This window comes from Melospiza georgiana, chromosome 25, assembly GCF_028018845.1.
Source record: "Melospiza georgiana isolate bMelGeo1 chromosome 25, bMelGeo1.pri, whole genome shotgun sequence".
Classification (NCBI taxonomy): Eukaryota; Metazoa; Chordata; class Aves; order Passeriformes; family Passerellidae; genus Melospiza; species Melospiza georgiana.
In genome coordinates, this window is record NC_080454.1 from 6,658,338 (window position 1) to 6,684,843 (window position 26,506).

Sequence of the window (26,506 nt, forward strand, 5' to 3'; positions counted from 1 at the left end):
CTGAGATGGAAGGAGCCTCTCCATCAAGGACTGAGACATGGAACCCCCATGTGAAAAGGCCCCTCTGCTCCTTCCAAGGACTGGGACTGAAACCCCCAGCCCAGGGCAGGTGTGTGGGGGAGGCAAGCTGACCAAAGCGAGATGTTTGCCTGCAGGTTGTGACCGCTGGACCAAGAAGACAATGGCTCTCGCTTACTGCCAAGAGCATGAACTACCTGTTACTTCTATTCCTTATTGTATCTGTATCCTCCTGCCTTGCAATTTCCAATGGAGTTATCATAATAAAAACGTCTGAGTTAGCGAGAGACTTCAAGATCTCCCCGACATAATAGTGGATCCTCGACTGGACTGGACCAAACAACTTCATCTCTATGTTTGGTAGCTCTATCCCCTCTCTCTTTCTCTCTCTCTCTCTTTTGTCTCTCCCTCTTCCCCCATCTTTTTCTCTCCCTTAATCCCTCTATCACATTTTGCTGTGCTCATTCAATAAAGGTGCATTTGTTTCGATTATCATTGCAAACCCCCTTGTACCTTGCACCTTGAGATCAAATCCACAAACCATCACGAAACCCGTCCGTGACGATCGATCGTGACACCCCCTGAGGACCCCTCCTCAAATTCCCCCCATAGCCCCCCCAGCACCCCCAGATCCCGCTAAAACACCCTCAAGTTCCCCCCAGACCCTCCCCAAATCTCCCCCAAACATCCTCAAGACCCCTCCCCAAATTCCCCTCATGACCCCTCCAGGACCCCTCACCTGTCCCTGCGCCGCCTCAGCAGCTCCCGGAGCCCCCCGTCCTCTCCCAGCGCTTCCCCCGCTCTCTCCAGCGCCTCCCGCAGGACCTGCCCGAGCCCGGGGCGGCCCCTGGGGGTCCCTGAGGGGGTCCCGGGGGGCGGGCGGGGGAAGGAGGGGGCACCTGCTCCATGCCTGGCCCCGGGGTCAGGGGGCGCTGCTTCAGGGTCGGCTCTGATTGGCTGGAGCGGCGCAGGGAGGGCAGGAATTTCTGACGGAAAACGCCCAGTGATTGGTTGGTTTCGTGGAGGGCACGGTGATTGACATGGGGGGTGGGAGCGGTGCGCGGTGATTGGCTGCATAGGGGCAAAGAAGGCGGGAGTTGCCGAGGGGAGATGTGCGGTGATTGGTTGGTTCAGCTCAAGAGGGGAGGGAGTAGCTGAGGGGTGGCGCGCGGTGATTGGTTGGTTCGCCGCGTGAGAGGCGGGCGGTGGGGACGCGTGCAGTGATTGGCTGGATCGGGCGCACAGGGAGGCCAGTGTTCCTGAGGGGAGACCCGCGGTGATTGGATGGTTTGGGGCGGGGCGCGCTGTTATTGGCTGGGAAAAGTCCGGGATTTTTAAGGGACATTCCCGGTTCTGTGGGAGTCAGGGAAAGGCGCTGCGGAAGATCATGCGATGTCACGGAAAGCCAGGACCCTCTGTTCCCCGTAGATAAGACCCTTTGTTACTCATAGATAAGAAATTAACATAGGAATGTAGCCTCCCTTAACCAAATACCAGTAACTTTCCATTCCTTACCCAGTACTTTTCCATTCCCTACTAACCGTAGATAAGAAGGACAAACCCCCTTTTGACGTAGAGACCCCTTAGACTATAAGACCCCATGAGAAGAAGTAATAAATGCCTTTTGACCATCCACCACATTGGTGTCTGCGTGTGTCACTGGCCCGAACGGCCCTGGAGGGTGGGCCATTGTGCTGTACCTCAGAACCAGGTCACCTGCCTTGATCCTGAAGGCAACATTTTGGTGCCGGAAACCCGGGAAGCGATCTGCGCCCGGGGAACGGGGATTCTCCTGGACAGAGGACAGCGGCTGTGGCAGCAGGTCTGACCACAGCGGGGGGGACGCCCCCGGACCAGCGTGGACCATGGAATCCACAGCGAAGGTCGTAAGTCAATCTCATCAGCAATGGGGAATTAAAGGTGAGCTCAGAAACGCTAATCTTGCTATTGCAAGGCTCCTAGAGCTGGGGATGATCGAACGTCCGGGAAATATATCATATTCGGAAGCGTGGGAGAAGTGCACTGCAGCCTCAGCAGAGGACTCTAAGTCCGCAGGCAGTGGTAAAAACCTCAAAGCGTGGGGGAAAGTAGAAGAGGCCCTATGCAAGACGTTAGAAGAACAGGAGATGCGGGAAGCCACGCGTATACGTTTATTAGCTACATCAAAGCCGGGAGTGGGGGCTGCGACTCAGACCGCCTCTGAGAGCGATCGGATTGAAGGCGGGAATATGAAGGGGTTGGGCGCGTTCCATCCTTTCCCGAGCCTGAGCCCAGACCCCCCGGAGCCCCCAGGAGACCCCCCGGAACCCTCAGGGGACCCCCCGACCTTCCCGCGGAGCCCACCGGGTCCTAGCCCCCCGTGGATCCGTCCGAAAAAAACGCGGTTTCTCTATCCGTCTCTTCCCCGCCGGTCGCCGGTCTGGCGCAAGAAGTAGAGCAGCGCGCGCGATGCTTCTGGCAGGGACTCGCGGAGGAGGCGCAGAACGAGGCCGGATTGTCGGACCCCGCCAGGATCAGTAAAAACTCGCCCCCGCCATGTGTGTTTAAAATTGGCGCCGAACCACATGGTGAGGGCGGAAGGGAGGAGGTGGGAGGCGGAAACGGAGTCAGCCTGCTTAAAAACGCATGCGCGGGCGAGCGGGGAGACGGGGCAGCCCCTGCGGTAGAGTGCAAAACCAATCAGAGCACTCTATTCAAATTAGGTTCTTATAGGGCAAGGACCTCCCCTGGCAGGAGGCGGAGGGACCCAAGGGGGAGGGAACAGCACCACCCCCAAAGGGAGGAGCGGAGTCGAAGCCGAACAAAACGGCACGGAGCGCCGGAAGTGCACCGGCAGTCAGCTTCCGGCTCAGAGTCAAGTAACAGCTGCTCAGACAGCTCGGAAGAGCCGACCGAGCCCAGCTGGGACTCGGAAACCGAGACAGCAGAATTAATGCAGTTTCAAGCAAAACCGAATAAAGCTTTAAACAATATCGGGAAACAATCGCAACACAAACTCACCAATTGGGGAAAAATAAAAGCAGCCTGTGGGGACCAGGCACCGGCAGCCTCCATGCACGCTTTCCCAGTGGGGGTTGCCGGAGCGCGAGGGAACCAACAAAGGGCATATACCCCAGTTAACCCAAAAGAAGCCAAAGCGATTTCAGAAATAGGGATCAACTCAGCTGTAGTACCCACTCTCGAGGATGACCTTTCTAGCAATAACGATCTGCTCACTTTTGATATTACGCAAATAAGCCGCATGCTTTTTGATGGGGCGGGGCGGATTGTATTTAAGCAGGAATGGCAGGACAACCGCGTTAGCCCAGGCTTCCGGGGAAGGGCAGCAACTCAGCGAGCTGTCCCCAGCCAGCACAGCTTTCCCTGGCAGCACCCTTACTCCAAGCATCCCGGCCCCGGGGAAACGGGACGTCCTTTCCATGCTCGGATTTCGGATTACAAATGTATCATGAGGACCACTGCCGTACACCCCCCGCTGCCAATCAAATTGACTTGGAAATCATCAGACCCTGTATGGGTTGAGCAGTGGCCCCTGACAGAGCCTCGAGCGGCAGCCTTGCTGGAACTGGTCGACCGCGAACTGCAAAAGGGTCACATAGAACCCTCCACCAGCCCATGGAACACCCCTGTATTCGTGATCCCCAAGAGGTCCGGACAAGGCTATCATCTCGTCCATGACCTGAGAGAGGTGAACAAGACGATCCGACCCATGGGTCCAGTCCAGACACTGCTACCCGCAAACTCAGCCATCCCCGCAGGGCAGCCGTGCGCAGTACTGGATATTAAGGACTGTTTCTTTTCAATACCCCTGCACCCTTAGGACAGAGAACGATTCACCTTTTCCGTGGCGTTTCGGAACGGCGAGCGGCCCAACCTTTGCTTCCAATGGAGAGTGCTTCCACAAGGCCTGGTCGACAGTCCGACCATATGCCAAATCACCGTGGACAAAGCACTGATGCCAGTCTGACACTCCAACCCCACTGCAACCATCATCGAGTACATGGACGACATCCTGGTCGCAGCACCATCGACAAGCCAAGTGGATCACCTGGTTTCCACAATCACGGAGACCCTTTAGGCCAACGGCTTCGAGATCGCGAGCGCAAAGATCAGGAGAGGACCCTGCGTGACCTTCCTGGGAGTAGGAATTACAAGCTCCTACAAGACACCCCCCGAGATGAAGGTCAACCAAGATGTCAAGACGCTCCACGACGTGCAACGCCTGGTGGGATCGCTGCAGTGGCTTCGCAACATCGTCCTAATTCCTCCCGAGGTCATGGATCCTCTGTACGACCTCCGGAAAGGAAAGCACCCCTGGGAACCCAAGGAGCTGACGCCGCAAGCAACGAGCTCCCTCGTCTTCATCGAAAACCAAATGTCCACTGGCACACTTGCCAGGTGGAACCCAGCCATGCCACTGGACCTGTACGTCCACTTTACACCGAAGGGGGGAGTGGGAGCACTGGCCCAAGGACTCGCTGAAAAGGCCCGACCGATCCAATGGGTGGTCCTCGGAAGACCTGCTCGTGCATTTTCCCCAGGAATTGAATGCATCGCCAGCCTCATCATGAAAGGCAAGAGACTCGCCTTGAAACACCTAGGGACAGAGTCGACAAGCATCCACCTTCCGTTTCGCAAGCAGCCGACCACGGGGTCAGCCACAATATCGGAGTACCTGGCCCTTGCTCTCTCCGGCTTTGGAGGAGAAATCTCCTACTCCTCCAAGCCACCCTGGACTAAGCTGCTGACCGTAGTCGACATGGACATGCCGCCAAAGGTCAAGGACAGACCGCAGCTGGGACCAACGGTCTTCACAGACGCTTCCTCCACGACTTCAACCGCAGCAGCAGTGTGGCAGGCAGGAGAACAGTGGCACTGCGTCAAAGCATGTGACCCCACACTGTCAGTGCAACAATTGGAGGCAGCAGCAGTGGTTTTGGCGTGCGGACTCTTCCAAGACGAACACCTCAACATCGTAACGGACTCTATATTCGTGGCAAGGCTCTGTCTAGCCATGGCAGGACCAGGAGCGTCAACATCAGCAGCAGCCCTAATGCTGGAAGAAGCACTTTCCTTGCGACAGGGCACCGTGTCAGTCATCCACATCAAAAGCCATGACCCAGTCAAATGTTACTTCCAGATCGGCAACAACAAAGCGGATGCCGCAGCAAAAGGCTTATGGACGTTGCAGGAAGCTCGTCAACTGCACCAGTCGCTCCACATCGGAGCCAAAGCACTGGCGAAGAGATGCGACTCGAGAGCGGACGCAAAACATGTGGTAGCCACCTGCCTTCATTGCCAGAAGTCACCCCTTTGGACCTGCGGGGTCAACCCGAGAGGTCTCAAGCTCTCAGAAATCTGGCAGTCAGACTTCACCTTATGTCAACTGATGAAGCCCCGAGCATGGCTTGCAGTGACAGTGGACACTTATAGCGGAATGATCATAGCCACACAGCACCACAAAACTAACTCCAAAACCACAATTCAGCACTGGCTGACAGCCATGGCTTGGCTTGGTATCCCCAAGCAGATCAAAACGGACAACGGCTCCAATTTTACCTCCAAACAAGTACAGGAATTCGCCTCGAAATGGGGCATCACGTTAGTGCAAGGCATCCCATACAACAGTACCGGGCAGGCCATAGTTGAGAGAGCAAACCAGACCCTGAAAACCAAGCTAGAAGTGTTAGCAAAAGCAGAGGGCTTTGCCAATGCCATTCCCCCAGGAGATGAGGCACGTATGCTGGCAACCGCTTTGCTGGCACTGAATCAATTCCCTAGGGGAGATGAAACAAACAGTCCCGTCCAAAAACACTGGGCCACTCAAACGCTAGAAGAGGGCCCACAGGTGGTAATCAGAAACGAGCTAGGCGAGTGGGAACGGGGTTGGAGGCTGATGCTCACAGGGCGAGGGTACGCGGCTGTCCAAAAGGACGGCAAAATCAGGTGGTGTCCACTTAAGTCGATTAAGCCGGACCTTCATAGCGAGCAGAATGAGACTGATGAGAATTGAGAGTCTTTGTTTACAGGACCTGCTCGTGGGACGTCCTCGTGAGGCGTACATCCCGGTTCCAGACGAAAGCAACAGACCACCAAGCCGTCAGGCAGCACCCGAGAGACCCGCACGGGGAGACCCAAACGCCAAGGGTGTTTCTGTGTGATTTTGCTGTTGGGGCTTGTCGCTAGAGGGCAAGCCAGCCCCGATCACTACCCCCATCGGCCATACAGGTGGGTCATGTGACACCTTAGTAGCGACAAACCACTCAGAGAAATCACCACACCAAACACCCCATCCTTCATGCTCCGCATCACCGACCTGTTTCCAGGACAGCCAAGGGTAAACCCCTATTCCCCACACATCACACACTCGTACCTATTCTACTGGTGCCCAGCTTCAAACCCTGGGAAAAGCTACTTCAATCACCCAGGGTGGGGACATTGTGGGCACTGGGGCTGCGAAACCATAGTTACAGATGCCCGACCATCGGGGCCTGGGTGAGATCCAGACAAATTCTTACAGTTCACCTGGGCACCCAGCGGCTGCAAAACACCCTTCTTCTTTCAAGAAAACTTCCATCGAAACCAACATAAAATCCCTAGATTTCGGGCATGCACTGATTACAACATGACGGTCTTGCAGCTGGGCCAGCTGCAAATCACCCCAGCTGGGCCACAGGCAAAACGTGGACAGTAGTCCTTCAAGGGTCAAAAGAGAGGGTGAACGTGCAAATTATCAGGCTCCAACCGTCGGCACTCCGAGCCGTCGGACCCAACAAAGTGATTAAAAGCGTGCCGAAAGGGAGAAACATAACCCACCCCAAAACCTTACCCACAGGGGTCAGCAACATCCCGACCGGTCAAGCGGAAACCTTTCAGATGAGCCGCTTAACCGAGTCAGACTCAGACCCAATCCTTCGTATGTTAGAAGCTACCTTTGTATCCCTGAACGAATCCAACCCTAACCTAACCGAATCCTGCTGGCTTTGTTACGATGTCAAACCCCCCTTTTACGAAGGAGTCGCTTTAAACACTCCCTTCAGTTACTCCACAGCCGATGCCCCTCACCAGTGCAGATGGGATACCCCTCGCAAAGGAATCACCCTGAGTCAAGTCACAGGCCGAGGCAGATGCTTTGGCAGTGGAACCCTAGCCAAGCGGGAAGGCAATGTCTGCACCAAAATTGTCAGGCCGAACAGGAAAAACAATAAGTGGGCAGTCCCATCCACATCGGGGATGTGGGTTTGCCAGCGATCCGGAGTGAGTCCTTGTGTGTTCCTTCCCAAATTCAATGACTCTAACGACTTCTGTGTCCAAGTTCTGATTGTTCCTAGAGTCCTGTACCACTCAGATGAAGAGATGTACCATCTTCTTGAGGGACCCTGTCGGATCCACAAAAGAGAAATAATGACAGGTATAACTATCGCAATGCTGCTCGGCCTGGGAGCAGCCAGAACGGCCACGGGTGTCTCAGCCCTAGCGACCCAGCACCAAGGACTGTCCCAGCTGCAACAGACCATTGATGAGGACCTGCAAAAGATCGAGAAATCCATCTCCTTTCTAGAGAAGTCAGTCTCCGCACTCTCAGAAGAGGTCTTGCAGAACAGGCGAGGCCTGAACCTCCTGTTCATGCAGCAAGGGGGCCTGTGTGCCGCTTTGAAAGGGTTTCTATGCAGACCACACGGGAGTAGTGAGAGACTCCATGGAAGAACTCTGGAACCGACTGGCCTAGACACAGAAAGACAGGGAAGACCAACAGGGCTGGTACAAGTCCTGGTTCAATCAATCACCTTGGCTAACCACTCTGATTTCTGCCCTGATAGGTCCATTGGCGATGCTGTTTCTAACAGTCACCTTCGGACCATGCCTGCTGAACAAGCTGGTCTCGTTCGTTCAGAGCCGCCTGGAACGGGCCAACATCCTGTTCTAAGACCGACGACAATTGCTGTGAATTCAACCAGGGAATTCAACCAGAGAACACTGCCAGTCACAAGATTTTCCAAACTTGTCTGGCAAAAGCTTACTCAGGTTTCCCAAAACCCCTTTCCCTGGTCAAGTTACAACCTTATACCTCATTTTAGTACCTATGTATATGACCACCTCATTCATTTGTGAAAAGCAGGGGGGAGATGTGGTAGTTAGGGAAGAGGCGCTGCGGAAGTTGCTGCGATGTTACGGAAAGCCAGGACCCTCTGTTTCCCGTAGATAAGACCCTCATAGATAAGAAATTAACATAGGAATGTGGCCCCACTAACAATAGGAATGTGGCCCCACTAACAGTAAAGTCAGCAACTTCCCATTCCTTACCCAGTACTTTTCCATTCCCTACTAACCATAGATAAGAAGGACAAACCCCCTTTTGACGTAGAGACCCCTTAGACTATAAGACCCCATGAGAAGTAGTAATAAACGCCATTTGACCGTCCACCACATTGGTGTCTGTGTATGTCATTGGCTCGAACGGCCCGGGAGAGTGGGCCGTCGAGCTGTTCCTCAGAACCAGGTCGCCTGCCTTGATCCAGAAGGCAACATATAGTACATATAATGGAACTCCAAAAGGGAAAGACCCCAGAAAGAAGAGGAAATAATTTGGCAGATCACAAAGGTAAGGATGCAGCAGAAAATGGAGCTGAAAGAGTTATGTTAACATTAAGTCCAAATGAGGAAAAACTGGAAATTCCAAGGTTTAGGGAAGCCAAGAAAAAAGAATTAAACAAGACAGGAAGCGAGCAAGATAAATCAGGAAAATGGAAACTTCTTGATGGAAGACAATTATTTAATAAAATGTGCTTACTAGGAAAATATTAGAAGACATGCATCAGAAAACCCACTGGGGTACTCAAGCTTTATGTGATCATTTTTTAAGGAACTAGAGGTGTACTGCGATTTTGGAGTAGCAAAGCAAGTAATTGAAAGATGCTTAATTTGCAAAGGATAAATAAAAAGGTGATGAGAAAAACAACATTAGGAGGTCATGAGTTAGCTCATCAACCATTTCAAAGTATCAAAGCAGAAGTTTAGATTCGCTAGGCTCTGGATTTATTTGTAAAAAAATCCCCATTTAATCTAGAAGAAAGAGAATATGCCATATGTTAGACAGGAGATTTCAGGAGAATACAAATCTCTAAATTATCAGAAACATCTGAGAAAAAACAAGAAAAGGAAAAGAGGAAGTGAGAGGGAGGGAAGCAGGAGGAAAAATCAGAAAAAGAGTCGGATCCTCTGCAGGTCTTGCCCCTTCCGTTCGTGGCCCAGGCGCCTGTCCCGGGTCCCGGCTCGCTGCCCGCCTCAGCTCCGCCTGCCCCGGTTTCCATCCCAGGTGTGGCCTCACTGCCCAGGGCAGCTCCACCTGCCCCGGCGCTGTTGCTCAATTTGTGTGCCCTGCTCCCACTGCCTGGCCCGCGGCCGCTCTGCCGGCCATGCTGGGGAAGATGGGGGTTGCTCTGTCCTGCCGCCTGCTCCGAGGTCACCGCGCCCACCGCACCCAGGGGGGGTCCCAGCCATCCCATCCCCGGCTGCCCTGCCCGTGCCACCTGCGCTGGGCACCGCTGCTGCTGCCGGGCTCTCCCACCTGCCTTTGCTCTGCCGGCAGCTGCTGGATCAGCCGCCATCAGCCATGTGGGGGCTGCCCATGCTCCAGCTCAGGCTCCACAGGAAGATCGCCCTCTGGCGATTCCGGCAGCAGACCCTGCTAACACTCCGACCCAGCCTCAGCGAGATATCCTCCCCTGACCCCAATCTAGCTCTGAGTTACGTCCCCTCAGTAACCACAACTCCGGCTGTTCAAGGAAACTCTCTCTAGAGGAAGCACCTTATCAAAACACTAGGAGCTCAGTTAAAAGGCAGCCCTCTCTAAATTCCTTCTCAAAACATGAGAGAAAGGTAGTAGAAGGTAAAAAAGTGAAAGAGTTAGATGAAGGGATTGCTCTATTTCCGTTCAGAGAGGTTCCCATGGGAGGGATGCGCTGCCCCGCCCCACGGGAGCCACCAGCGCCCCTGCCGGCCGTGCCCGGAACTGCACCCAAGGGCAAAGCGCCGCAGCCCAAAGGCCAGGACTGGGTCCGGGCTCTGTTTGCTGTCAGTGCCGCAGCTGTTGGTGTTTGTTTGCTTTATTATACACACTAGTAAAGAACTGGTATTCCTATTCCCATATCTTTGCCTGAGAGCCCCTTGATTTCACTGGTCTAAAAATGAAGAGGGAGGGGGTTTGCATTCTCCATTCCAAGAGAGGCTTTTTCTGCGTTCTCGAGCAGACACCTCTCTTGTAAAGCAAGACAAGCACCCACAGGCACTGAGGGGGCTGCAGGAGGGGCACAAGAAGGCCCTGCAGCACTTGGGCACAAAGGCACAGCAGGTGAGTGCAAGAAGGGAGCAGCAAAAGGCTAAGCTGAAGGCAAAGGCCAGGACACAGTTCCTACAGCCCCTGAGAGATCAACCCCAGGGCCCAAGGGGGCCCCAGCACTGAGGGCACGGGCTCGGCCACAAGCACCTGGCAGAGGCATTGCCCTCCTCGGCAGGGGAGAGCCCACCCAAACAGCCCCTGGCAAGGAACCAGGGCTCCAGCTGCAGGGCACAAGGACAGGTGCTGCTGTCTGTGCTTGCTGAGCGGGAAGCCCTGGAGCCTCACTTCTCCCACCCCTAATTAGGAGCATCAGTGCATCGCTTTGATTTCCCACAAAAAGGGAAAACTGCCCAAATCCGTATGGATGAGTGGGTGAAGGGGAGAGATTTCTGACAGAAAACTCCAAAAACTCAGAGCAGGATAATGAGAAGTAAGTGAACATCCTTAAATCCAGCTTTCCCCCACGCCTCCCTCCTTCCAGCTGCACCTTCTACCCTGGCAGTGCCACAGACAGGGAATGGGGCCGGGCTCAGTTCATGCCCCGGGGCTTCTCCCTCTGCTCAGGGGCAGGATTCGTTCCCCTGCTGCACCCTGGGCTCTCTCCCACCGAAGACTTCTCCAGGAACTTCTCCAAGCTGAGTCCATCCCACGGGGCACAGCCCCCTCCAAGTGCTGCAGCGTGGGTTACTCAGTGCTAAACTTAGGGGACTGTCTCTCGGGATATTATCACTACAGCACTCGCAGCAGAATATACACACGGAATTTTAACAGTTCTGAGTAGAAATTAAAAGAACCAGCGAGAGAGAGAAAGAGCGAGATTCCGATCGCGGCGCTCCGGAGCGGCGCTGCGGGAACGATCCCTGCTCCAGCACTGCTGGCCCCAGGCCAAGCCCAGCCCCGCAATCCAACCCCGCTGCTCACAGCGCCCGCCCTCCCCGGCCCGGGGCACAGCGAGCCCCGCACCCACTGCGCTCCCGAGCACAAAACGCCCCTTCCCACCGCGCTCACCCGATAAACACAGCGCCCCTGCAGCCGCTCACGCCTCTCTCGCTCCTCCCGAGCTTCTCGGCCTCCCGCACCCTCTGCCCCGCACCTGGGCCCCGCCAGTGCCGCGGGCTGGGGGCAGCAGCTGCACCTTCCTCTGCCTCTGCTCCAGCCCTGCCCAGGTGCCTCGGCTCCCTTCGTGCTCGCCACAAACTGAGGCCTTCACAAGGCTGAGCTAGAACCGAGGCCAGACACGGTTACACAATAAAGCAGGCATTTGTTAAAAGGCCTCCATGGATACACCTTGGGCAGAACAAGAGCCCAGCCAAGGCTATGCCCAAGATGGACCAAAATGGCCACAAAATGGACGGCCGGTCACGAGGTCTGTCACTTTTATAAGTTCTGCTCCATTTGCATATTGGAGTTAATTGTCCAATTATGTCTTTAGATGATGAAGTCCCATCCTTCTTGTTTTTCGCTCTTCAGTGCCCATTGTTTATGCTCTTGGGCCTGAAGTTTGGATTATTTGTCCTTGGGTTCACAGCTGGAAAGGAATTGTTTTGTCTCCCTGCTCTGTGAACAGAGCTCAGCATCGCTTAATATGAAGCCCAGACCCACAGAGTAAAGCAGCACAGAATCTGAAAAATAGAAAAGCTAAAACCTGAGGCATCAAATCCATGAGAGCCCCCCACACACTCACCACGCCTCCCCCTCAGCACCCCCCAGGCCCTCCCCATTGATTGAAGCCCCCAAAATGCTCGCAGGCCCGAGCCCCTCGGCCCCCCTGAACCCCCAGCCCCTTGTTCTCACCTGGGAAACCCCAAATCTTTGGGAATTCTCAACTGGGATTACCCAATTCCCTGGAAACCTCACCTGGGACCCCCAAAACCTCATCTGGGACCTCCAAACCTTCCAGGATCCCCCCAACCCCCCCAGGACCCTCCAAACTTTATCTGGGATTTCCCCAAACTCCCCCGGGAGCCCCCAAACTCCACCTGGGATCTCCCAAACCCCCCAAAATACTGCTGAAAGTGGGACAGAACTGGTGGCACTGGGTTGCTGACACTGGAATGGAACAGGGGACACCGGGTTGGTGGCACTGGAATGATGACACAGGGGTGGTGGCACTGGGACAGCCTTAGGGACACTGGGGTGGTGACAGTGGGATAGAACTGGTGGCACAGGGGTTGAATTGGTGGCACTGGGCTGGTGGCACTGGGATGGAACTGGGGACACTGGGACAGGGCTGGTGGCAGTGGCACGGGGACACGGGGATTGAACAGGTGGCACTGGGCTGGTGGCACTGCCGTGTCCCTGGTGCCACCTGTCCAGTTTCCCCATGTCCCTGCAGTGTCCCTGTGGGTGGCCGAGGATGGTCACCTGCTGCTGGCCCTGGCCATGGTGGCCGTGTCCTGCAAGGTGGCCTGGTGGGATCTGAGGACATTGCAGCATCACCTGGCCACCAGCAGGGCCACCAGCGGGACATGGCCCTGCGCCTGCATGACCGCACCCGGCGGGTGGTGGCCACCAGGGCAAGCGCCGAGGCCACCTCGGCCACCAATGAGGTCACCGCGGATGTGCTGGGGCAGCTGGAGGAGGTGACACGGGCGCTGGGGACGTTGGTGGCCGCTGTCACTCGGGACAAGGAGGTGACGCCATGGGGGACAAGGGAACAGGGCTTCCCCAGCGCTGCCCGGGTGCTTGGGGACATCGTGGTGGCCTTGGGGACCCCGGGGGAAGGGCACAAGGAGGTGACACGGAGGCTGGAGGTGGCCAAGGGGGCACTGGCGGGGCAGAGGTAGGGACAGGGTGGGGACACTGTCACTGCCAGGGCACGGGGACACCCTGAGGGACATTGGGGACCTTGGGGACACCCCCGTGTCCTTCCCTTGGAGACACCAGGGCCAACTTGACGTCCCCTGTCCCATTTTGGGTCACCACAATGTCCCTGATGTCCCCGCAGTGTCCCCAACAGGATATGGGGGGACACTTGGGCCTTGTTCAGGACCCTGAGGAGACATCAGGGCCATGTGGGGACACTCAGGGGACATTGGGGTCCCATTGGGGACATCGGCGGGACATTGGGGGCCCCGCCCTGGCCCTGCCGGCGGGGGGGCGGTGCTGGGGGGTGACCTCACCTTTCCCTCGCCCCTCCCCACCCCCCCGGCCGCCCCATTCGGGCGAGTCTCTGACTGTCGGGTGTGTTCACTCCCCGGAGTGTCACCAAAGTGTCACCAGAGTGTCTCCAAGGCGTCCCCGGCGTGTCCCCCAGCAGCCATGGAGCCCCGCGAGGTGCGACAATCCCGGCGTGGGAGTGGGAGGGGACACAGGGGACACAGGGGACACAGGGGATGGCAGGAGGGGCCGGGGGGCCCAGAGGGGACCAAGGTGGTGGGGGGGCAGGAGGGGAGAGGGGTTCACAAGGGGGACAGGAGGATGTGGCAGGAAGGGGCGATGTGACAAAGGGGTGGAGGGGACTGAGGGTGGTGGGGTTGGGGGGACAGTGGGGGACAGGGTGTGGCAGAGGGGACGAAGGGGTAACAAAGGGACAGAGGGGATAGCAGAGCCCTCCAGGGAGGCGATGAATGGGACCCTGGGAGGGCACAAAGGCACCACCGCAGGAGGCCACAAGAGACACCAGGTCCCTGACACCTCCCCTGTCCCCTCCTCAGCTGTTCCCATCCCTGCTGGAGTCGCTGGTCACCGTGGTGGCCACCCTGAACAAGGTGGCAGACACCACGGCCCCGCTGGAAAAATCGATGAGGTGCTGGATGGGCCCCTGGAGTGCCTGCACGCAGGCCTGGAGGGCTTCGCCAATCGCCTCCGGAACACCCTGGACCACAGTGGCGTCACCTGGTGGCACCGTGGTGTCACCTTCGAGGGCAAGTACACTCTCACCTCCCTGGGCCAGGCTCTGGCCACCTATGAGAGCACCCCATGGACCACCTGGGCCCAGGTGACGAGGGTGGCCAGGGCCTGGCGGAAGTCGGTGGCCACACTCGTGGACAGCTGGTTCCAGCTGCTGGGGAAGGCCACCGAGCTCCAGGACGCCTGCAGGGACGTGGTCACTGGTGAGGGCACCACTGCGGCCATAGAAGATGCTATGGGAGAGGCCGAGGTGGACAGCAGTGAGGAGGAGGAGGAGGCCACCACAATGAGAGAGCAGGCAGAGGCGGCCTTGGAGATGCTGGAGCAATTGGTGGCCGCACGTGACGAAGACACTGCATTCCCCCGGGAGCTGTGGCGCAGGGTTCGGGACATCGAATCTGCCCTGAAGGGGACAAATGAGCCGTCCCGCGACTTCCGTGTGACCTTGGCAGCCAAGGTGGCCGAGGCCGAGCGGCTGTGGGATGCCAGCGCCCGCCTGGCCAACGATCACCTGCTGCACACACTCGGGGACATGGAGGGCATCTACTGGGCTTCCTGTTATGACCCTTGGCATGATAACCATAGCCACCGTGAGGTGGCCGAGAAATGCCAAAGAGACATCGAGGACATCCCAAGTCTGCTGTGGGAACAGTGATGTCACCACTGTGATGTCACTGGGGAAAGTGATATCATTGGGGACATCACTGGTGTCACTTGTCCCCTCTCTACTCCCCACATGGGATTTGAGACAAATTTAGGGAATTTTCTGGGAATTTTCTTTGAAATTGTCCCAAATCCTGATGGGAATTCCTGGGGTACTGTCACTTGGGATGCTCAGGGACACGCAGGGACACTTTGGGAACTTGCAGGGACATGGTAGCAGGTCAGGCGGTGAATGAGCCCCCTCGGTGCCTTCACCAGAGGCAGCTTTCCGCCGTGGCTGCAGTGCAGCCGGGTTATAAATGACAATACAATAATTGGCTTTTGCAATTCCTGTATTGGCTTTTGCAATTGTTGTTATTGATCACAAGTATTTTGCTATGGTGCTTGATATTGATACTGATGACTGATAATCCCTTGCAGCTGCTTGCTGGTACAATATAATCTATCCATTGATGTGTGCACTGTGTTACTGATTTATTGTTTGCCTAATGGTGCCTTGAGTCCCTGCCTCTGCCCCCAGCCCCGTTATCATCAAGGACCCCCCCCCAATCTACCAGGGACCCCCATTCACTGCTCCCCCCTTCACCGATTCCCCCAAAGCGCTGGGACCCCCCCGATCCATGAGCTCCCCCCAGTGCGCCAGGACACCGACACCACCATCCATGGGACCCGACCCCCACCCCCCACCCCTCACTGCCCTCCCACTCACCAGGACTCCCAATCCATGGGACCCCCCCGCACTCACCAGGACCCCCCCGGCACCCCCCCATTGATTGAACCCCCCGAAATGCCCCCAGCCCCTCCCCGGCCCCCCCGAGCCCCCGCGTTGGGCCCCGGTGGGGCCGCCGCTGAGCAGAGCCTGTCAATCAACGCCCATCGGACTTGTAGTCACGCCCACGGGGAGGCGGGGCCCCGCGGGACAGCCAATGGAGACTGGCAGAGCGGGGAGGGGGCGGGGATTGGAAAGGCGAGGAATGGGAGAGTAGAAAAGGGGCGGAGCCCCATAAGCGGCAGCCAATGGGGAAGGGAGAGGGCGTGGCCTGGGATGCGAAAATCGGGGAGCGCGGGAAAAAGCGGGCAAGGAATGGGGGTGTGGGAAAGGGGCGGGGCCTGGAGGGAAACAAAAGTGGGCGTAGCTTGACCGAGAAGGAATGGGGCGGGGAAAGGGGCGGGGCCTATAAGGAAACGAAACTGGGCGGGGCCTGGCGTGAAACCAATGGGGCGTGGGAAAGGGGCAGGATTCCAAGGGAAGCCTGGGAAGGGGAGAAAAAGAGACCCCTTGGGGCCACTGGGGGGTTGTTGGGGACACCAAGGCTCCCAAGCGATCCCAAATCCTACTGGATCCCAAGGAATAACCACAAATGGTCTCAAATCCCAAATCCTGGATCTAAAACTTCCCAGATCCCAAATGCCGCTGGATACCCCAAATCCAATCCTAAAAGGTCACAAATCCTGGATCCAAACCAATCCCAAAGCCCAGACCCCCACTGGATCTCCAAAAACAATCCACAAAAACCAATTTCAAATCAAAATCCTAGCAGGAAAATGGACAGGGATAGTGGGACAGGAAGGGGGACACTGGGGTGAAACTGGTGGCAATGGGATGGAGACATTGGTATGGGGACAATGGGGTGGTGGCACTGGGAGCACAGGGATGGAACTGGGCAGGTGACACTGGAGCAGGACTGAGGACACTGGGCTGGAGCTGGGGACAATGAGAGGGGACTGGGAAGACTGGGATGGTGACATTGGTATGGGGCAGTGGGGTGGTGGCACTGGACTGGCACTGAGAGCACTGGGATAGAACTGGGCTGGTGGCACTGGGATGAACCTGATGGCATTGGGATTGAACTGGGGACACTGGAGTGTGACAGTGGGGCAGCCCTGGGGACACTGGACTGCTGGCACTGGACTGGTGGCACTGGGATGGAACTGGGGACATGGGGACAGGGCTGGTGGCAGTGGCACAGGGACACTGGGATTGAACTGGTGCCACTGGGATTGAACAGGTGGCACTGGATGGGTGGCACTGCTGTGTCCCGGGTACCACCTGTGCGGTGTCCCCGTGTCCCCACAGTGTCCCTGGGGTGTCTGAGGACGGTCACCTGCTGCTGGCCCTGCCCGCGGTGGCCGTGTCCTGCCAGGTGGCCCAGCGGGTGAGGGGACATCGTGGTGTCACCTGGGCACCAGCGGGGCCACCAGCTGGCCGTGGCCATGCGGGGGGCGGGGCCTGATGTTGTGACATCACATCACCCCGCCCATTTCCGGCGGGCGCCATTCCTTGGACATTCGCTCTGGCTCTGCGGGGAGATCGAACCGGCACCGAGAGATCAAAGGAACGATGGGACGGGTTCCCCTGAGCGATGGATGCAAAAAGAGATTTGCCTTCACAAACAATCGGGGCTTGTGGGGTTAATTAATTAATTAATGCTGGCATCAGCAACCCAGTGCCAGCCCAGTGTCCCCAGTCCTGTCCCAGTGCCACCAGCCCAGTGCTCCCAGTGCCAGCCCAGTGCCACCGCCCCATTGTCCCCATACCAATGTCACCATCCCAGTGTCCCCATCCTGTCCCAGTGTCCCTGTCCCAGTGCTCCCATTTCGGTCCCAGTGTCCCCAGTTCCACCCCAGTGGCAAAACAGCAAAAAAGAAGAATTTATGAATTCTTCTCTCATCACCAGAGAGTGAAAACACGACACGATTTAACTGCAAGGAGAAATAAAATAAATTGGTTTAATGCACAAGATAGCATGGAGGCAAGTCAAGGGTTAAAACCAAACAAAAGAACATCTGAACTCACAGGAATGTTTGAAAATAATTTATATAGAATATAGAAAAATATATGCATAATTTTATATAAAAAGGAGCAAATTTTTAGTAAATATATTAATAATACATAAGTATAATATAAATTGTGTGTATAAAATACATTAATGTAAAATATTTTTATCAAATATATAATATTTCTATTGTATTACTCTATATAATACTAATATATATTTTGATTGACATTATATTATGAATATTCATAAACCTAATGAATATGCATGAAAATCTCTTTGATGTAACAGGACGTAAAGAACATGGCTTAATTAAAGGTGAGCTTTTGGCAATTAGCACCACAATTTTAACCTTTAACGAACTTTTATAAATATTTCAATTCTGACCCGTGTTTCTCACAGGGGGTCCCGGCTGATAATGGGGAAGGGGGGGACAGGACTGAGCCCCAAGAGACCCCCCCAGTGCTGGGGACCCCCCTGTGCCCCCCAGCACTTGGAGCCCCCCTGGTCCCACTCCCGGCTCCCCCCAGTCCCGGTGCTGCTCCCGGGGGTCCCGCGGCTCTGGGGGCTCAAAGGGGAGGGGGCAGAACCCCCGTGATGGGGGGGGGGCACAAAGGGGGGTCGGTACACGAGGGGGGGTCCGGTCCCTGTCCCGGTGCTCGGTGAGGGGGGATCAGGGCACGAGGAGGGTCCAGTCCCGGTGCTGGTGCACAGGGTGTGCTCAGTGATTCGGGGGAGTCTCCAGCGGCCCCAGTGCACGAGGGGGGGTCTCGGTGCTCGGTGATTTGGGGGGGTTTCTGGTGGTCCCAGTGCCTGAGGGGGGGTCCCAATGAATGATGACAGCACTGATTGATGGGGGGGCCTCCGGTGGTCCCGGTGCACCAGGGGAGGGTCCCGGTTCCTCGGGGGGGGTCCGGTGGTGCCGGTGCACGAGGAGAGGGAGGGAAACTCGAGGGTCCTGATGCCTAAGGGGGGTCCTGATGGGGGCGTCCCGGTGCATGAGGACGGTGAAATTCGGGGATCCCGGTGCTCAGGGGGGTCCCAGTGGGTGCTCAAGGGCGGCGTGTGACACAGAGAGAGACCCCGGTGACACCAGGGACCCCCACACAGCGACTGGGCCAGTCCTGGTAACACTCGGGGGTCTCTTGGTGGCACTTGAGGAACCGGTGGCACTCCGGAGGCTCGTGGTGACATAAGGAGCTGGTGGCACTTGAGGTGCTCTTGGTGACACGAGAAGCTGGTGGCACTTGAGGAACTGGTGGCACTCGAGGGGCTCTTGGTGACACACAGCGCTGTGGCACTCAAGGAGCTGGTGGCACTCGACTGTCCACAAGTCTCTCCAGTGACATCACTGCACCAATGACATCACAGTGGTGACATCACTGTCCCCGCAGCAGCCTTGGGATGTCCTTGATGGCTTTTTGGCACTGCTCAGCCACTGCACGGCTGCCGGAGCCACTGGGGCCACCGTGGCCACTATAGGGACTCAAGAGGAGGTTGTGGATGTCCCCAAGTGTCCCCAAAAGGTGATGCTTGAACAGGCGGGCGCTGGCCTCCCACAGCTGCTCAAACTTGGCCACTTTCGCCACCAAGTCCTCAGGGACATTGGGGGATGCCTCCTTTGTCCCCTCCAGGGCAGCCTCAGTGTCCCTGAGCTGGCACTCCATGTAACTGATAAACTCAGTGGCTCTGTCACACGCATCCACCAAGCGCTGCAGTGGCTCCAGGGCCACCTCTGCCCAATGTCTCCTCCTGATGGCCGCCCTCGCCCGCCTGGAGGCCACCACAGCCTCTCCCATGGCCTCATTGGTGGCCACTGCCACCTGGGCATCACGTGTGGCCCCCACTGAGGCCTCCTCATCCCTGTCCAGGGCCACCATGAGCTGCTGGGCTGTGGCTGCCAGGTTGTCCCCAGCTGTCCCCCTGCGGATGGCCTTGTCCTGCTGGTCCCTGGCCCAGGCGAGGGCTGCGTCCTCGCAGGCATCACGGAGCTTGGTGATCTCCTCGACCAGCTGTTTCCATCTCTCCTCACACGCAGACGCCAACTCCCGCCAGGCGCTGCCTGCGGCTCTCACATCGGCCCCGGTGGCCCCCGGGGTGGCCCCAAGGGTGGCCAGGGTCTGGCCCAGGGAGGTGACACCAGCGTGTTCCAGGCCCTTACGGAGGCTCCAGGTCAAGATCCTCAGGGCCGCGTGCAGCAACTTTGGGGGCACACAGCGCCGCACGCCCCGGTGTGGCCCCGTCACGGTGGCCGTCACCTCGCCCAGGGTGGCCACCACGGACACCAGAGCCTCCAGCAGCTGGGGAGGGGACAGGGGAAGTGTCAGGGACCTGGTGGCACATGTGGCCTCTTGTGTGGCCCCTGTGCCCTCCTGGGATCCCATTTGTCCCTTTCCCTGGAGGGCTCTGTTGTCCCCTCTGTCCCTTTGTTACCCCCTCATCACCTCAGCCACCCCCTGCCACCCTCCCTGCTGTCCCTGCTGCCAGGCCCTGCCACCACATTCATAGCCTCTGCCACCCTCTGCTGTCCCTTCTGCCAGCCCTCATGTCCCCAACCCCCTGTGTCACCCCCATCCCCCCTGCCCCCACACCATTTCCCCTCCCCCTCTCTGTCACCTCTCCCCTTCCTGCCACTGCCTCCTGTCCCCTTTGCGACCCCCTGTCCCCTCCCACCTCATCCCCCATCTCCCCCCATCCTCCACTGCCCCTCACCCCCAGTGTCCCCTCTGTCCCCCGCCCCATCGCACCTCTTGGAGCTCCACGCTCACTGGGGACACACTGGGGATGCTCTGGGGACACTCTGGGGGTTGAAGGAGCCTTGGGATGTCCTCGATGGCTCTTTGGCACCGCTCGGCCACCCCACAGGCACTGGGGCAGGCAGGACCACCAGCGAAATAGACCTTGATCATGTCATCAAGTGCCCCCAGCAGGTGATCCTTGGCCAGGTGCGTCTTGGCCTCCCACAGCTGCTCGGCCACGGCCACCTTGGCCACAAAGTCCTCAGGGACATCAGGGGACGCCTCATTTGTCCCCTCCAGGGTGGCATCGATGTCCCTGAGCAGGCGCCACAGCTCCCAGGGGAACACGGTGGCTTTGTCACACGCGGCCACCAAGCGCTCCAGCAGCCCCAGGGCTGCCTCCACCCGCTGTCTCACCATGGTGGCCCTTGTTGCCTCGCTGGCAGCCACCCTGGCCTCTCTCCTCACCTGGGCTTCATGCCCAGCCACCACCTTGGCCCCCTCCTCCATGCCCAGGGCCTGACCCAGCTCCACCATGTTTTCCTGAACTGTCCCATCACGGGCAGCCTCGTCCTGCAGCTCCCTGGCCCAGGCAGTGGCGGTGGCCGCCCTGTCGGCCGCCTTGGTGGCCAAATCCCTGCAGGCGTTGCGGAGCTTGGTGGCCTCCCTGGCCAGCTGGGCCCAGCTGTTCACAAGCGGAACCACCAACCTGTGCCACTCGCTGGCTGCCATTGTCACACGCTTCTAGGGGGCCATGGGGGTTTCTCTCCGATGAACAGGGCCCGGCTCCGGGAGGTGAAAGGGTCTTCAGCATCGTAGGGGACATTGTGGCGCCACCAGGGGACTTCAATGCAGTCCCGGATGGCCTCGAGCTGCCAGCTGAATGACCATAGGTGCGAGTACATGTGCCTTGAGGGCGTGAGCAGCAGATTCATCTCATCACGACTGGGCAGGGTGGCCAGCAGCTCGCCCAGGATGGCCGCCATTGTGACCTGTGGTTGCAGCAGGGCCAGGGACAGCTGGGGAGGGGACAGTCAGGGAGCTGGTGCCATTTGTGGCCTCCTGGGGTGGCCCTGTGCCCCCAGTGGGTTCCCTTTTGTCCCCTGCATCCCTCTATCAGCCTCTTGTTCCTTCTGCCACTCCCTGCCCCTCCCTTCGCAGCCCCTCCTGCCCCCTGCCCGTCTGCTGTCCCCTCTGCCACCACCCTGCTCCCACTGCTGTCTTCTCTGCCACCCCCTGCCACCACATTCCTAGCTCCTAAAAACCCCTCCTGTCCTGTCTGTCACCTTCTGCCAGCCTCCATGTCCCCACCACCCCATGTCCCCCAAATTCATCACTGCCCCCTCCCCATCATGTCTCCTCGCCTGGCACCTCCCCGTCACCCGCCACTCACTCCTGTCCGCTTTACGACCCCCTGTCCCCTCCTGCCACCCCCCAGGACCTCCCATCCCCCATTAGCCCATCCCCCCCAGTGTCCTCTCTGTCCCCCTCACCCCCTTCCCCCGTCGCACCTCTTGGGGATCCATGCTCACTGGGGACACTTTGGAGATGCTCTGGGGACACTCTGGGGATCGAATGAGCCTTGGTATGTCCTCGATGACTCTTTGGCACTGCTTGGCCACCTCACAGGCACTGGAGCTGTTGGGACCATCAGTGAACAAGAATTCGATGGTGTCTGGAAGAGTCTTCCCCAGGTGATCCTTGGCCAGGTGGGCATTGGCCTCCCACAGCTGCTCAGCCACGGCCACCTTGGCCACCAAGTCCTCAGGGACAGTGGGGGTGCCTCATCTGTCCCTTCCAGGGTGGCATCGATGTCCCTGAGCAGGTGCCGCGGGTCCTGGTGGGACGCGGTGGCTTCGTCACACGCGGCCACCAAGCGCTCCAGCAGCCCCAGGGCCGCCTCCACCCGCTGTCTCACCATGGTGGCCCTTCTTGCCCAGCCACCCTGGCCTCTCTCCACACCTGGGCTCCATGCCCAGCCACCACCTCGGCCCCCTCCTCCCTGCCCAGGGCCTGACCCAGCTCCACCATGTTTTCCTGAGCTGTCCCATCACAGGCAGCCTCGTCCTGCAGCTCCCTGGCCCGGGCGGTGGCTGTGGTGGCCCTGTCGGCCGCCTTGGTGGCCAAATCCCTGCAGGTGCTGTGGAGCTTGGTGGCCGCCCTGGCCAGCTGGGCCCAGCTGTTCACAAGCACAGACACCGACCCTGCCATTTGCTGGCTGCCATTGTCACATTGTCGCAGGTGGTCCCTTGTTGCCTTCTGGAGCAAGGCAGGCGACCTGGTTCTGAGGATCAGCACGGCGGCCCACTCTCCAGGGCCGCTCGGGCCAATGACACACGCAGACACCAATATGATGGACGGTCAAAAGGCGTTTATTACTTCTTCTCGTGGAGTCTTATAGTCTAAGGGGTCCTCTACGTCAAAAGGGGGTTTGTCCTTCTTATCTATGTTTAGTAGGGAATGGAAAAGTACTGGGTAAGGAATGGAAAGTTACTGGCACTACTGTTAGTGGGGCCACATTCCTACTGTTAGTGGGGCCACATTCCTAGGGTAATCTCTTATCTTAGAGGAACAAAGGGTCCTGGCTTTCCGTGACATCGCGTGATCTTCTGCAGCGCCTTTTCCCTATCTACCACAGTCCATGGGGTGCTCTTGTAGGCGACCAGGGCCTGGCTCAGGGAGGTGACAGGGCCATCATCAGAAGTGACATTGCAGTGCCACCAGGCTGCATTAAGGCGGTACAGGGTGATCTGGAGCTCCTTGGTGAAGTCAATCAGGTCCAAGTACAGGCAGCTTGGAGACAGGAGCAGCAGCATCATCGTGTCCAGACTGGGCAGGTTGGCCAGCATCTCCCAGGATGGCCACCACGGTGACCTGTGGCTGCAGCAGGGCCGGGGACAGCTGGGGAGGGGACAGGGGAGGTGTCAGGGACCTGGTGCCACTTACAGCCTCCTGAGGTGGCCCCCTGCCCCCGAGGGGTCCCCTCTGTCACCTCTGTCCCTTTCTCAGCCTCTTGTTCCCTCCATTCCCCTTCCCCTCCCCTCATAGCCCCTCCTGCACTGTGTCCCTCTGCTGTCCCCTCTTCCACTCTGCCCGTACACTGTTTCCCCTCTGCCACCCCCTACCACCGCACCCATAGCGTCTCCCCATCCCCCTATGTCTCCCCATCCCCCACTGCCCCATCCCTCTCTGTGTCTCCTCCCCTTCTGTCACCTCCCCACTTCCTGCCACTCCCTCCTGTCCCCTTTGTGATCCTCTGTACCCTACATCCTCCATTGCCCCCTTCCCCCTCCCCGTGCCTCCTCTCCCTGCCACGTGTCCCCTCTGTCCCCATGTCCCCCCGCATCCCCCATACCCCTGTCGCACCTCTTGGAGCTCCATGCTCACTGGGGAGACACTGGGGACACATTTGGACACTCTGGGGATCGAACGAGCCTTGGGATGTCCTCGATTCCTCTTTGGCACCACTCGGCCCCGATGCGGCAATGGGGACTGTCGGGACCACAACCAAAATAGAAGTCAATGATGTCTTGAATTGTTTCCCCCAGGTGACCCTTGACCAGGCGGGCATTGGCCTCCCAGACCCACTCAGCCACAGCCACCTTGGCCACCAAGTCCTCGGGGACATTGGGGGACGCCTCATTTGTTCCCTTCAGGGTGGCCTCAATGTCCCCAACCCTGAGCTGCAGCTCCCAGGGAAACGCGGTGGCTTCGTCACAAGCGGCCACCAAGCGCTCCAGCAGCCCCAGGGCCACCTCCACCCGCTGTGTCACCATGGTGGCCCTTATTGCCTCGCTGGCAGCCACCCTGGCCTCTCTCCTCACCTGGGCTCCATGCCCAGCCACCACCTCGGCCCCCTCTTCCCTGCCCAGGGCCTGACCCAGCTCCACCATGTTTTCCTGAGCTGTCCCATCATGGGCAGCCGCGTCCTGCAGCTCCCTGGCCCAGGTGGTGGACGCCTCAGCAGCCACCTCCCTCCAGGTGTTGCGGAGCTCAGAGGCCTTCCTGGCCAGCTCGGCCCAGCTGTCCACAAGTGCAGTCACCAACCCCTGCCACTTGATGGCCACCATTGTCACATGGTTCTGGGAGATCCATGGCGTGCTCTTGCAGGCAGCCAGGGCTTGGCTCAGGGATGTGACAGGGTCATCATCATTCACGGTGACAAACCTCCTGTTTCTTGCCTGGCAGTTTCTGGGATGGGGCATCAGGAATGCATTTACTTGAGTGTCAGTGGCACTGCAGAAATGCACTTGATGTAAGAATCCTCTGAAATAACACAGGCAGACCACACTGACTCTGGAAAATGGCCTGTAAAGCTGGTGTCCCCATTTGGAGAAGCAAAATGTGCTATTTCTGATGGAGGTTCCTACTAACAGAGTCAGCCAATGAAACTGGCTCTCAAGGTGAGATCATTTGGATGTTGCCGTGGCTGTGGCAGCCCCAGGGTTTGGGTTTTTTGGCTGGCATAGCAAAATGAGCTCTGAGCAGCATCTGTGGCAGGGAGGAAAGTGCCCCTGGAGCTGGGGCTGAGGCCCCTGTTGCCTTCTATGTCAAGGCAGGCGACCTGGTTCTGAGGTACAGCTCGACAGCCCACTCTCCAGGGCCGTTCGGGCCAATGACATACGCAGACACCAATGTGGTGGACGGTCAAAAGGCGTTTATTACTTCTTCTCCTGGGGTCTTATAGTCTTAGGGGTCTCTACATCAAAAAGGGGTTTGTCCTTCTTACCTATGGTTAGTAGGGAATGGAAAAGTACTGGGTGGAAAGTTACTGGCTTCAGTGGGGCAACATTCCTACTGTTAGTGGGGCCACATTCCTATGTTAATTTCTTATCTATGAGTAACTGAGGGTCTTATCTATGGGGAACAGAGGGTCCTGGCTTTCCGTGACATCGCGGCAATCTTCCGCAGCGCCTCTTCCCTAGCTACCACAGGCCCCGGGGTGGATGTGAGCCCGTGTGGGTGTGAAGGGAGCTGGCAGAGCGCTGAGTTTGCTTTCCCTGCAGGCTCGCGCTCTGATCCAGCAGAACGGGACCCCGCAGCTGCAGGAGCCCCGGCGCCTGTCGGCTCTGCTGCGGGACTGCCTCGAGTGCAGCCTGGAGCCGGACGAGGAGTGGCGCTGGGCTGCCCAGGAGCTGCTGCAGCTGAGGGCCAGGGGCTGCAGGGGAAGCAGCAGCGCCAGGGAGGGGTTTTCTTGTGGGGCCCCCTCCGACAGTCTCCAGTCTGGCTGCGTTCCACACGCAGAGCAAGCAGAATCCTCGCCTGCTGTGGCTTGGCAGGCTCCTTTGGAGCTCATCTGGGCCTGGTGCCCCACAGCGAACAGGGACATCTTCAAGCAGCTCAGGGGGCCCAAAGCCCTGCCTGACCTGAGCTTGGATGTTTCCAGGGAGGAGGCACCTCCCACGTCTCTGGGCACCTTCTGTCAGTGTTTCCCCACTCTGCCGGTTAAAAAATTCTTCCTTAGATCTAATCTGAGCCTGCTTCCCTCTCCTGAGTTTCAAACCATTTCCCTTTGTCCTGTTGCAACAGAGCCTGTGAGGAACTTGACTCTGGAAAGTAACAGTTCATTTCTTTCCTTTTTATCCTTTGGGCAGCACCCATTTTTATCATCAGCCAAGCCTCTCTGCAGCCTGACCCCTTGATCACTGCAGCAAAGCAACTGAGGGAGAAGCGGAGGAGATGAAGCACTTGAGGACAGCTTTCAGTTACAGTAGTCAGGACAACTAGTTAGTTATGGTAGTTAGCAGTGGTAGTTTGTTATGGTAGTTAGCAGTGGTAGTTAGTTATGGTGGTTAGCACTGGTACTTATTTATGGCAGTTAGGACAGCCTGTTTGTTATGGCAGTGTTTTGAATAAAAACTCTCTTAACCCACAACTGCCTTGCCGTGTCCCTTCCTTCTCCCGCTGTGCCTCAGCTGCCCGGAGCAATGTGAGGGGAGAGCGGGCCCAGCCTGGCCCAGAGCTGAGCCCCAGCAGAGCCCTGGCAGAGCCCAGAGCAGCCTCGGCCCCTGCAGAGTCAGCCTGGAAGGAGGCGCTTGGAGCCTTCTCGGCTGCACCCGGCTCTGGGTTACAAACTGGGTGTGCTGGAAAATGCCACCGGCTCTGCACAAGGGCAGAAG

General features: G+C 57.8%; 2 protein-coding genes and 1 pseudogene across 2 annotated transcripts in view; 1 reads left to right on the forward strand and 2 right to left on the reverse strand.

Annotated features, from left to right (window-relative positions):
• The window catches only part of LOC131093431 (uncharacterized), a 44,165-nt gene extending 22,224 nt beyond the window's left edge, over positions 1–21,941 (reverse strand). The window contains exon 1 of the mRNA XM_058040597.1: positions 21,899–21,941. The gene's annotated coding sequence lies outside the window, so the exon portion shown is untranslated. The remainder of the gene's footprint in view (positions 1–21,898) is intronic.
• LOC131093378 (zinc finger protein 208-like) overlaps positions 1–26,506 on the reverse strand; it is a 496,041-nt pseudogene that overhangs the window by 403,042 nt on the left and 66,493 nt on the right.
• LOC131093390 (zinc finger protein 883-like) overlaps positions 1–26,506 on the forward strand; it is a 49,379-nt gene that overhangs the window by 10,870 nt on the left and 12,003 nt on the right. The window lies entirely within an intron of this gene.